The sequence below is a fragment of the Lycium ferocissimum genome, unplaced genomic scaffold (assembly GCF_029784015.1).
Source record: "Lycium ferocissimum isolate CSIRO_LF1 unplaced genomic scaffold, AGI_CSIRO_Lferr_CH_V1 ctg5743, whole genome shotgun sequence".
In the NCBI taxonomy this organism is placed as follows: Eukaryota; Viridiplantae; Streptophyta; class Magnoliopsida; order Solanales; family Solanaceae; genus Lycium; species Lycium ferocissimum.
Window position 1 is genome coordinate 20,875 of NW_026726104.1, and position 11,180 is coordinate 32,054.

General features: G+C 39.8%; 1 pseudogene; it reads right to left on the minus strand.

Moving 5' to 3' along the window:
• Positions 1-3,332: 3,332 nt before the first annotated feature.
• LOC132044990 (uncharacterized) lies at positions 3,333-10,712 on the minus strand (annotated as a pseudogene).
• Positions 10,713-11,180: the final 468 nt, after the last annotated feature.

Below are 11,180 nucleotides of genomic sequence, written 5' to 3' on the forward strand. Positions count from 1 at the left end.
GATTATCTTCCAATAATAGTTCGTAGAATATTCTTGGATGCTTGTTTCTTGATTAGAAGTTGAGAAGATGAATCTTGAGATGTTGGGCCGCTTTATGTGTCAAAGCCGACTCTAACTATCCTTACGAGATTGAGCATTCTTTTTTCTCGACCAAATATGGAACTTCATTCTTGAATATCAATTTTGTGCTTGCAGGCGAACCTGCAAGCCATCAAAGACAAACAAAACGAACAAAATTTTTCTACCCCAGTTTGTACTAGGAAAATTTTGTGAGTGTTAGCAAAATCATAAACCACTTGGGACTATATTCGGAGGTAGTCAACTCGAAATTTAAAAACATGACTTTATTTTGAGGTAGTCGACCTGAAAGCATGACTATATTTTGAGGGTAGTCAACCTATAAAAATATGACTTTATTATGAGGTAGTCAACCTATGAGAAAAAAAAAATGACTTTATTCGGAGGTAGTCAACCTAAAATTTTAAATACGTGACTGTACTCTGAGGTAGTCAACCTATGAAAATATGACTTTATTTGGAGGTAGTCAACCTGAAATTTAAAAACATGATTTTATTCTGAGGTAGTAAACCTATGAAAATATGACTTTATGGTAGTTTAAAAATATGAGGTAGTCAACCTATGAAAATATGACTTTATTTGGAGGTAGTCAACCGAAAAAATATGACTTTATTATGAGGTAGTCAACCTGAAATTTAAAAACATGACTTATATTCTGAGGTAGTCAACCTATGAAAATATGACTTTATTGTGAGGCAGTCAACCTAAAAATATGACTTTATTTGGAGGCAGTCAACCTGAAATGACTTTATTATGAGGTAGTCAACCTATGAAAATATGACTTTATTCTGAGGTAGTCAACCTATGAAAATATGAAATTATTTGGAGGCAGTCAACCTATGAAAATATGACTTTATTTGGAGGTAGTCAACCTGAAAATATGACTTTTAAAAAAAATGACTTTATATTCGAGGTAGTCAACCTATGAAAATATGACTTTATTTGGAGGTAGTCAACCTATGAAATTTAAAAACATGACTTTATTTCGAGGTAGTCAACCTATGAAAATATGACTTTATTGTGATCAACCAACCTAAAAATATGACTTTATTTGGAGGTAGTCAACCTATGAAAAAAAATATGACTTTATTCGGAGGTAATCGTATTCCGAGGTAGTCAACCTATGAAAATATGACTTTATTTGGAGGTAGTCAACCTGAAATTTAAAAACATGACTTATATTCTGAGGTAGTCAACCTATGAAAATATGACTTTATTGTGAGGTAGTCAACCTAAAAATATGACTTTATTCTGAGGTAGTCAACCTATGAAAATATGACTTTATTCGGAGGTAGTCAACCTATGAAAATATGACTTTATTTGGAGGTAGTCAACCTATGAAAAAAATGTGACTTTTGTTCAACCTAAAAAAAATGACTTTAACCGAGGTAGTCAACCTATGAAAATATGAAAAAAAGTAGGGGTTTTTGTTCCCTAAAATGCATTTGGAGGAGGAATGTTAAACCCGTGAAGACATGAAAAAAAATAGGGGTTTTAGTTCCCTAAAATGCAACCTAGGGAATGTCGTAAACGTGAAGGCATCATAAAAAGAGGTGTTCCCTAAAAATGAACAAAAAAAAGTAGGGGTTTTTGTTCCCTAAAATGCAACCAGGGATTGTCGTACCCTGTGAAGACATGAAAAGAAATAGGGGTTTTTGTTCCCTAAAATGCAACTAGGGAGTGTCGTACCCTGTGAAGTCATGAAAAAAAAAAAAAGTAGGGATTTTTGTTCCCTAAAATACAATCAATAATAACATGATTATATGCATATCAAAGGAAAAACAAAAATTTGAGAACTTCACTTTATGGCGTTCGTCTTTTTTTTTTTAACAATGGTTTTCCGAAATTTCTTTGCCCCTGTTTTCAATCAAAGAAAAATTTGTTAGTCTTAAAATGGTGGTCGGTTTGTGGCCTTCACTCGCTGTGGAAATTGTCTTAGAGCCCATCCCACTTCAAGAAAAACGAGGCTGATGGTGATCGACCAAATTCCTCAGAAACTATCTTTGCTTGCGAGAGACCTTGATCTTTCAATGCCCACCTTGACTATTTTGTACCCAGTATCATTTTGTGTATGCGGTGTAACCGATCTTATTCTTAGAGCGAATTTTTGTTGTGGTGATCCTTCCCCCTAGTACCTCGAAATAATGCTTTGCTTTTCGGGCAGTTCACTTTCCTGGATAGATCACAAATGGCTTTATGCCGTTGCCGATGCGGTGCGTGCCCAATAGTCTTTGCTCTGTACCGCTAGGAAACTGTAGTCAATTTTGCAGCCTTTTCTTTGCTCTTGAATTTGACGCAAGATTATACCGAAAGGGACTCAAGGAACATACTAGAGATAAGGAGAAGAAAATGACAAAAAAATAAAAAATAAAAAATAAAAGGAGTTATGTTTAAACAAAAAGGTGTCCCTTTCGGGGAAAGAGGGAAGAGACTTATCTGGAGGTATATGCCGACTTCAATGAATCATGACATGCATTTTGGACTGGACGCTTGATCCATCTGAGCTGTCTAAATCTCAAAATATAATACCCTTCAATCCAAAACCGAGCTCTCTACCTTGATCGTGTTCATGCCGGAATAGAAGAAACTCATTCGATCAATGGTTCCCTTTGCGGGTCTTCACCAACTGACCTCTCTCAACTTACAATCATCTTATAGTGCCCTTGAGGGTTTTCACCAATAAGACTCTCTCTTTTTTTTTTTTTTTTTTTTTTTTGAACTTACAATCGTCTTATAGTGCCCGTGAGGGTTTTCACCAATAAGACTCTCTTTTTTTTTTTTTTTTTTTGAACTTACTATCGCCTTATAGTGCCCGTAAGGGTTTTCACCAATAAGACTCTCTCATTTTTTTTTTTTTTTTTTTTTTTTTTTTTTTTTAAACTTACTATCGCCTTATAGTGCCCGTAAGGGATTCTCTTTTTTTTTCACCAAGACTCTCTCATTTTTTTTCTCTTTGCGCTCAAATAAAGTGTTGTATACATCACCATAGTCGTGGCACGCTAATTTGGCATTCTCAAAGATCGATTAGAAGGTCTTAAAGGGGAAAGGCAAAAGAATCATAGATTGAATTACAACTTTGGAACCTTTTTATGAAATATCTGGAAGAGAAAGAAAAAATAAAAAAAATGTCCCAGTTTCTTCGAATACTAGGAGAATATGATTTTTCTTTTCTTTTGAGTGGTGGGACCGAACCCCGAAATAGGGCTGCCTACGTATCCTTTAGGAATCAGGTCGAACGTAGTTCAATAAACACATTTGATTTTTTTTTTTTTTTTTTTTTTTTTTTTTTTTTTTTTTTTTTTTTTTTTTTTTGCTCTACATTAGTTCCAAAGAGGGGAAAACAAAGAAAATGTAAACAAAGCTCAAAAGGGCTAGAAAGGGGTGACCGGTGTTTGGATAGTGAGAACGATAGCCTTTCGTCATCCCAACCTGAAAATGCCAAGTACCATAGCGTCGAAGTGAAAGCATATCAAACATAATATCTTTTGACTGAGTCTCGTTAATGGCTATGTCGCCCACCTTTCCTTCTATATCGGACAACCGCAAAGCTCCCTTTGACAACAACATTTTGTTTGATAACATAAGGGCCCTGCCAATTTGGGGCGAATTTTCCCCTCGCTTCTTCTTGGTGCGGAAGGATGCGTTTCATAACAAGTTGGCCCACCTCAAAATGTCTTGGACGCACCTTCTTGTTGTAAGTGCGAGCCATCCTTTGCTGGTATAACTGGCCAAAACAAACTGCCGTTAACCGCTTTTCATCGATTAACGACAATTGTTCTAGTCTAGACTTGACCCATTCAGTGTCATCAATCTCTGCTTCAACAATGATTCGAAGAGAGGGGATCTCTACTTCTGCTGGTATGACCGCCTCAGTTCCATAAACCAATAAGTAAGGAGTTGCGCCAACATACGTGCGGATAGTCGTGCGGTACCCTAAAAGAGCAAAAGGCAATTTCTCTTGCCATTGCCTGGATCCTTGTACCATCTTCCTGAGGATCTTCTTGATGTTTTTGTTTGCAGCTCCATTGGCTTTGGGTCGATAAGGGGTAGAGTTGTGATGCACAATTTTAAATTGCTCACATACCTCCTTCATGAGATGACTATTAAGATTGGTTGCATTGTCCGTGATAATGGTCTTTGGTATACCAAAACGACATATGATGTTAGAGTGAACAAAGTCTACCACCGCTTTCTTGGTGACTGATTTGAACGTAACAGCTTCTACCCATTTGGTGAAGTAGTCAATGGCAACTAGAATGAATCTGTGCCCATTAGAAGCTTTTGGCTCAATTGGCCCAATAACATCTATCCCCCAAGCTACGAAAGGCCAAGGAGCAGACATAGGGTGCAACTCCGAAGGGGGCGAATGAATCCGGTCACTGTGAATTTGGCATTGATGACACTTGCGAACAAAGCGAAAACAATCTCGCTCCATGGTAAGCCAATAGTATCCTGCTCGAAGAATCTTCTTTGCTAGAACATAACCGTTCATGTGCGGGCCACATACTCCGGAGTGCACTTCATTCATGATCATTTCAGCTTCTTGGGTATTCACACATCTAACAAATTCAAATCCGGGGTCCTTTTGTATAAGATCTCCCCACTCAGAAAGAAACCATTGGAAAGTCGCCTAATAGTTCTTTTTTGATCTCCATCGGCATGTATTGGATATTCTTTTGTTTTTAGGAATCTTTTGATATCGTGATACCATGGCTCACCATCTGGCTCTACTTCAATTGTATTGCAATAACCATGTTGATCCCTAATCTGAATCTCTAACGGATTAATGTAAGCATTGCGGGTATGGAAGCATTGAGGCTAAAGTGGCCAAGGCATCGCCAACATTGTGAAATCTGGGAATGTATCTGAACTCGATTGACTTAAACCTTTTGCTAAGGTCCTCCAAACATTGTTTGTACGGAATGAGCTTGATGTCTCGAGTTTCCCATTCACCCTGAGCCTGCCGAATGAGTAAGTCAGAATCTCCCAAAACTATTAACTCATGTGCATCCAGATGTATTGCCATGTTTAAACCCATTATGCAAGCTTCATATTCCGCTGTATTATTGGTACAGAAGAAACGAAGTCGTGCTGTGGCGGGATAATGATGCCCCGTTGGTGAAATGAGAATTGCCCCAATCCCGACACCTTTAATGTTGACCGCCCCATCAAAGTATAATTTCCACACGTGACTGTCATCGCGAACTTCTTCCTCAACTGAATTAATCTCTTCGGGAAAATAAGTATTCAAAGGCTCATACTCATCGTCAATCGGGTTTTTACGCCAAATGATCGGCCAATGCTTGTGCTTTTCATAGCGGTGCGGGTGACATAGACAATGTCGAACTCCGTAAGTAAAATCGCCACTTTGCTAACCTTCCACTCGGCATAGGTTTCGAAAGATATACTTCAAAGGATCCATTCGAGATATGAGGTGAGTCGTATAGGATGAAAGATAGTGCTTCAGTTTCTGGGCGACCCAAGTCAAAGCGCAACACGTTCTTTCTAAAAATGTGTATTTTACCTCATAGCTTGTGAACTTCTTGCTCAAATAATAGATCGCTTGTTCCTTCTTGCCTGTGGCATCATGTTGTCCTAGAACGCACCCAAAGGAATTATCCATCACTGATAGATACAAAAACAAAGGCCTACCCGGTTCTGGCGGGACAAGCACTGGAGGGTTCGATAAATATTCCTTAATCTTATCAAAAGCCTCTTGACACTCGTCTGTCCACTTGACAGCGGCATCCTTCTTCAACAGCTTGAATATGGGCTCACATGTAGTGGTGAGCTGAGCGATGAACCATCGATGTAGTTCAACCTACCAAGAAGACTCATGACTTCGATTCTCGTTCTTCGGGGGTGGTAATTCCCGAATGGCCTTTATCTTGGAGGGGTCTAATTCAATTCCTCGCCGGCTAACTATAAACCCCAAAAGTTTTCCGGATGGAACTCCAAACGCACACTTGGCTGGATTGAGCTTGAGGTTGTACTTGCGCAATCTTTCAAAGAACTTTCTCAGATCACGCACATGGTCAGCTTGAGTTTTGGACTTAATGATCACATCATCGACGTATACTTCGATTTCTTTATGCATCATGTCATGCAAGATAGTAGTCATAGCTCTCATGTAAGTTGCCCTCGCGTTCTTCAAACCAAATGGCATGACCCTGTAACAGTAAGTACCCCATGGGGTGGTGAAGGCGGTCTTTTTTGCATCCTCTTCATCCATCAAAATTTGGTGATACCCGGCATAACAATCCACAAAAGATTGAATCTCGTGTTTGGCACAATTGTCAACAAGAATGTGGATGTTAGGCAAGGGAAAGTTGTCCTTTGGACTGGCTTTGTTCAAATCTCTATAGTCAACACAAACTCTGGTTTTCCCATCCTTCTTTGGTACGGGCACAACATTTGCTAGCCATGTAGTAAATCGGACGACCCTGATCACATTTGCACTCAATTGCTTCATGATTTCCTCTTTAATCTTATCACTCACCTCTTTCTTAAATTTTCTTTGCTTTTGTTGGACTGGTGGGAAATCAGGGTATGTAGGAAGTTTGTGCACTACTAGATCAACGCTCAAACCCGGCATGTCATCATAAGACCAAGCGAACACATCTTTATATTCAAACAAAACCTGGATTATGTCATCTCTGGTCTTTTGTTCGGCATGAATGCTTATCTTTGTTTCTCTAGTTTCTTCAGAAGTTCCCAAATTAATTGCCTCGGTTTCATTTAGATTAGGCTTAGGCTTATTCTCAAATTGATCCAGTTCCTTTTTTATTTCTTCAAAAGCCTCTTCTTCATCATATTCATCAACCTCTTGATTCGTTGTTTCGAGATTAGACAGCTCTTTAAGATCTGGACGTGAATTCCGCATGCATGTCATGTTATTAAAGCCGGCATTAATGAAACTGAAATGAAAATTAAATAACAAAATTAGGGAAAAGGAGAAGATAGAATTGACTAAAAAACTGAAACTTCATTTTATTGAATTGGAAAGGATAGAAGGGTTAACATCAGAGCATAGCAACTAAACTATCTGGATTACCACCTAGAGAATAATCCAAATATAGGAAAGACAGCAAAATAAACTACCAAGACTCTTCCCTTGTTGGGAGAGGAGTAGCTTCCCAGTTGGTGAGCTTGACTTCTGGGCCAATAAGTTGCACATCTGCATGACTAGGGCCTTCACCAATCTGAACCATGTTTACCCTATAGAACATTTCTTTGAGACCTTGACATATTTCGTCCACGTCATCTTGGATAGACATGTCCTTATTCTCTTCAAGACGTGACCTAGTAAAAGACTTGGCAATGTGGGGAACTGGCTTTGGCAATTTCCAAACCTTATTTTTCTGCTCTTTTGCCCATTTCCTATCAGCTTTAGTTGGCCTAAAACCCAAACCAAAAGTATCTTGATTACCAAATGGAGAGATAGGGTCAACAATTCCTTGCAACGACACCCCCAAGCCCTTTCCTGGCTCATAACCGTTTTGCAGCATTTGTGTAGCCACCATGACCGAAGTAGAGGATAGACGAGGCTCTGGGATAGGCTTCCTTCCATAAACTGATCAGCTGCCACTATCTCAAAGGTCTGAAATACGAGGGATTCACAACCTTCCTTGGCCTCGACGCATGGGACGGAAGGGTCTCTATATATTGAAAGATCATCTTCACCGTGAACAATAATTTCTTGTTTCTCATATTCAAACTTGACCACTTGGTGGAAAGTAGATGGTACCGCTCGGCTGCATGGATCCATGGCCTTCCTAAAAGCAAGTTGTAGGAAGTGTCCATGTCTATAACTTGGAATGTGATCCCAAAATCAACAGGTCCAATTTTTAAAGTAAGATCAATCTCACCAATGGTGTCTCTTTTTGCACCATCGAAAGCTCGAACACACACATTGTTAGTACGAATTCTATCTGTGCTGATTTTCAAACTCTGCAAAGTAGAGAGGGGGCAGATGTCCACACCCGAGCCTCCATCAATCATGACTCTTTTCACATAATGTTCTTCACATTTGACAGTTAAATGCAAAGCCTTGTTATGTCCGGCTCCTTCCACAGGCAACTCATCGTCGGTGAAAGTGATTCTATTCACCTCAAATATTCTATTGGCCATCTTTTCCAAGTGACTTACGGTTGTTTTGTCCGAAACATGTGCCTCGTTCAGAATTCTAATCAATGCTTGACGGTGCTCTTTAGAATGCATGAGCAAAGATAGTAATGAAATTTGAGCAGGAGTTTTTCTCAACTGATCAACAATAGAGTAATCCTGAACTTTCATCTTCTTCATGAACTCTTCAGCCTCTTCTTCGGTAATAGGTTTTTTCACTGGAAATTGGCTATCCCTGGCTTGTTTGGCTCTCCTTAATTCTTCTGGAGCATAGCACCTTCCAGAACGCGTTAAGCCACTGGTTTCATCTATTTCTTCAACAATCTCTTTGCCCTTGTAAGTCATAGTGGTTTTGTTGTAGTTCCATGGGACAAGCTTTTCATGCTTGTCACTGGAAGTTGTGTCGTGTGCTTTATCACAATTGGTTCGTCATCTTTCCTAAACCATTCGATTTTGACCAAACCTAGGAAAACCACTAGGAACATATAATTTTGGTCCAGTCACTGATATCTCTTTTTTCTTTGTGGCTCCAGGGACATACAATATCAACTTCCCCGAGCCCTTGAGATTTGCATTAGAACTTGCACCTTTTACAATCAACGGTGCTTCTTGTGCGGACTTTGTCACCATACCCAACCCTTCTTTTAAGGTTTCAATTTCCATTACTGTTTTGCTTGTTTGCTTGTATTCCTTATCGTCACAGATCATCCCAACAACATGAGCATTGTTGTGAGCAGGAAGTGGGTTGTTGGTGACATTCGGAGCCTCTTCGTCATGTATCACAATTGCTTTGTCATCAATTAGCTTCTCAATGGCTCTCTTCAAAGTAAAACAATTTTCTGTGCTATGACCCTGAGTGTTAGAATGATATTCGCACCTGACAGTGGGGTCAAAACCTCTTGCATTTGGGTTCACATTATACGGCATGATAGGTTCAATCAAACCCAATTGTATCAATTTTCGCAGCAGGCTTGTGTATGATTCTCCGATTGGGGTAAAGTTTTCCCTCTGTCCTTGCTCTCTTACATAATCAGTCTTAGGACGTGGATTATAAGGTGCTTGAAAATTTTGTTGTTGGGGACGAAAGCCTTGTGGAGCAGGCGCCCTCCATTGTTGGCGTTGAGGAGGTCGGGCATATGCCTGGGTGTTGAAAACCGTATATTGGGGCGGAGCAATTGAGTAGTGGGGATCCTGATGCGGATAAAAATGTTGAGGTGAGTTGGATTGTCCCTGTTGGACTTGGTGGTTTGTCCCCCTTTGAGCAGCACTAGACCCTGATGCCATCATGGATCCTTCCTCTTTCTTTTTTCGATTTCCAAAACCACCAGACCCATTTTGAATGGCTTGGGTGGTAGCCTTGAGTGCTACTTGACTCACAATTTTGCCGGACTTGATGCCATTTTCAACCATTTCCCCAACTTTAATTGCTTTCGCGAATGTCTTTCCCACTGTGGAAAGCAAGTAGTGGAAGTAATCAGGTTCTTGTGCCTGGAGGAAAACATCAATCATTTCCGACTCCTTCATCGGCGGTTTGACCCTGGCAGCTTGTTCTCTCCACTTGATAGCATATTCTCTAAAACTCTCGGTAGGCTTTTTCTTCATACTGGCGAGAGAAGTGCGATCAGGCACAATATCAATGTTATACTGAAATTGTCGAACAAAATCTCCTGCCATGTCATCCCATGTAGGCCAATTAGAAATATCTTGGTCGATGAACCATTCTGAGGCAATCCCCGCCAGACTTTCTCCAAAATATGCCATGAGCAATTCTTCCTTACTCCCTGCCCCTCTTAGTTGATTGCAATACTTCTTCAAGTGTGCTACGGGGTCACCGTGACCATCGTACTTCTCAAACTTCGGAGTCTTAAAACCAAGGGGCAAATGAACATTGGGGAACATGCACAAATCTCTGAATGAGACGCTTTTTGGACCTCCTAATCCTTGCATATTCCTCACACTCTGCTCTAGACTCTTCATTTTTCTAGCCATTTCTTCTTGTTCCTCATTCTTAGCAGTTTTCTCGATCTCGACGGGGGAACTATACTGCTGAAAAGGGTTATATGTGTCTGGGACTTTAAAGGTCAATTCCGGAGAATAATATTGATCGTGGTGACCTTTAGATGGAGGCTCATTATTGGACTTCTGTACCAACGTTGGTTGAGGGATTGTAGTAGTTTGTACACAGTGGGGATGAAAAGTGGGTTATTTCTGAGGGGTGCATTTGGAGGGCGCACAGTGGAAGTTCCAGCAGTGTTGGATATGTTAACATGTGGACCAAATCCAGGAGGAAAAAGTGGATCATTTGTCGAGGTTTCAATGGGAATTGACATAGTCACATACGGAAATCCAGGGATTGAAGATGGTGGAGCTTGCCCATTCATCCAAGCCTGGTACATGTCAGCCATTTGTTGTCTCAACATCCTTACTTCCTCTGCTGATGCTGATTCATGTTGAACCATCTGACCTCTAGATTCATCACCGTCTGACTCGTTTCCATCCTTATGGGCCATTATCCCCTTTCTTTTGGACCTTGTGTTATATTCGTGAGGAGCCAGTTCAACCACAAACCAACCACCTTATCTTTAAGACAAGAACAAACAAGTTAGGGTTTAGCATTTTAAGATATTAATCACACGTTGTATGCCATGCACCTAAATTATTTCCCATCTAATATGAGCATCGGAAGGCTTTCATGTTTCATCCCGGCTTTTAGGTGAATTCACTTCTTATTTTATTTATTTATTTTTTCCTCTTTCGGTGATTTTGAAGTATTTTGATCGAACCCATTAAGGGATGCCTACGTATCATGTTAAACATGAATCAGATCATTACGTAGTTCATGAAAAAAAGAAAAAAAAATTAGATTTGTTGAATCAACCAAAAATATTTTTATTGACTTTCAAATTAGTATTTTTCAATACAAAGATGTAAAGGAAAATAACCAAAAAGAAAGGCACCATAGACTCAAAAAGACTAAA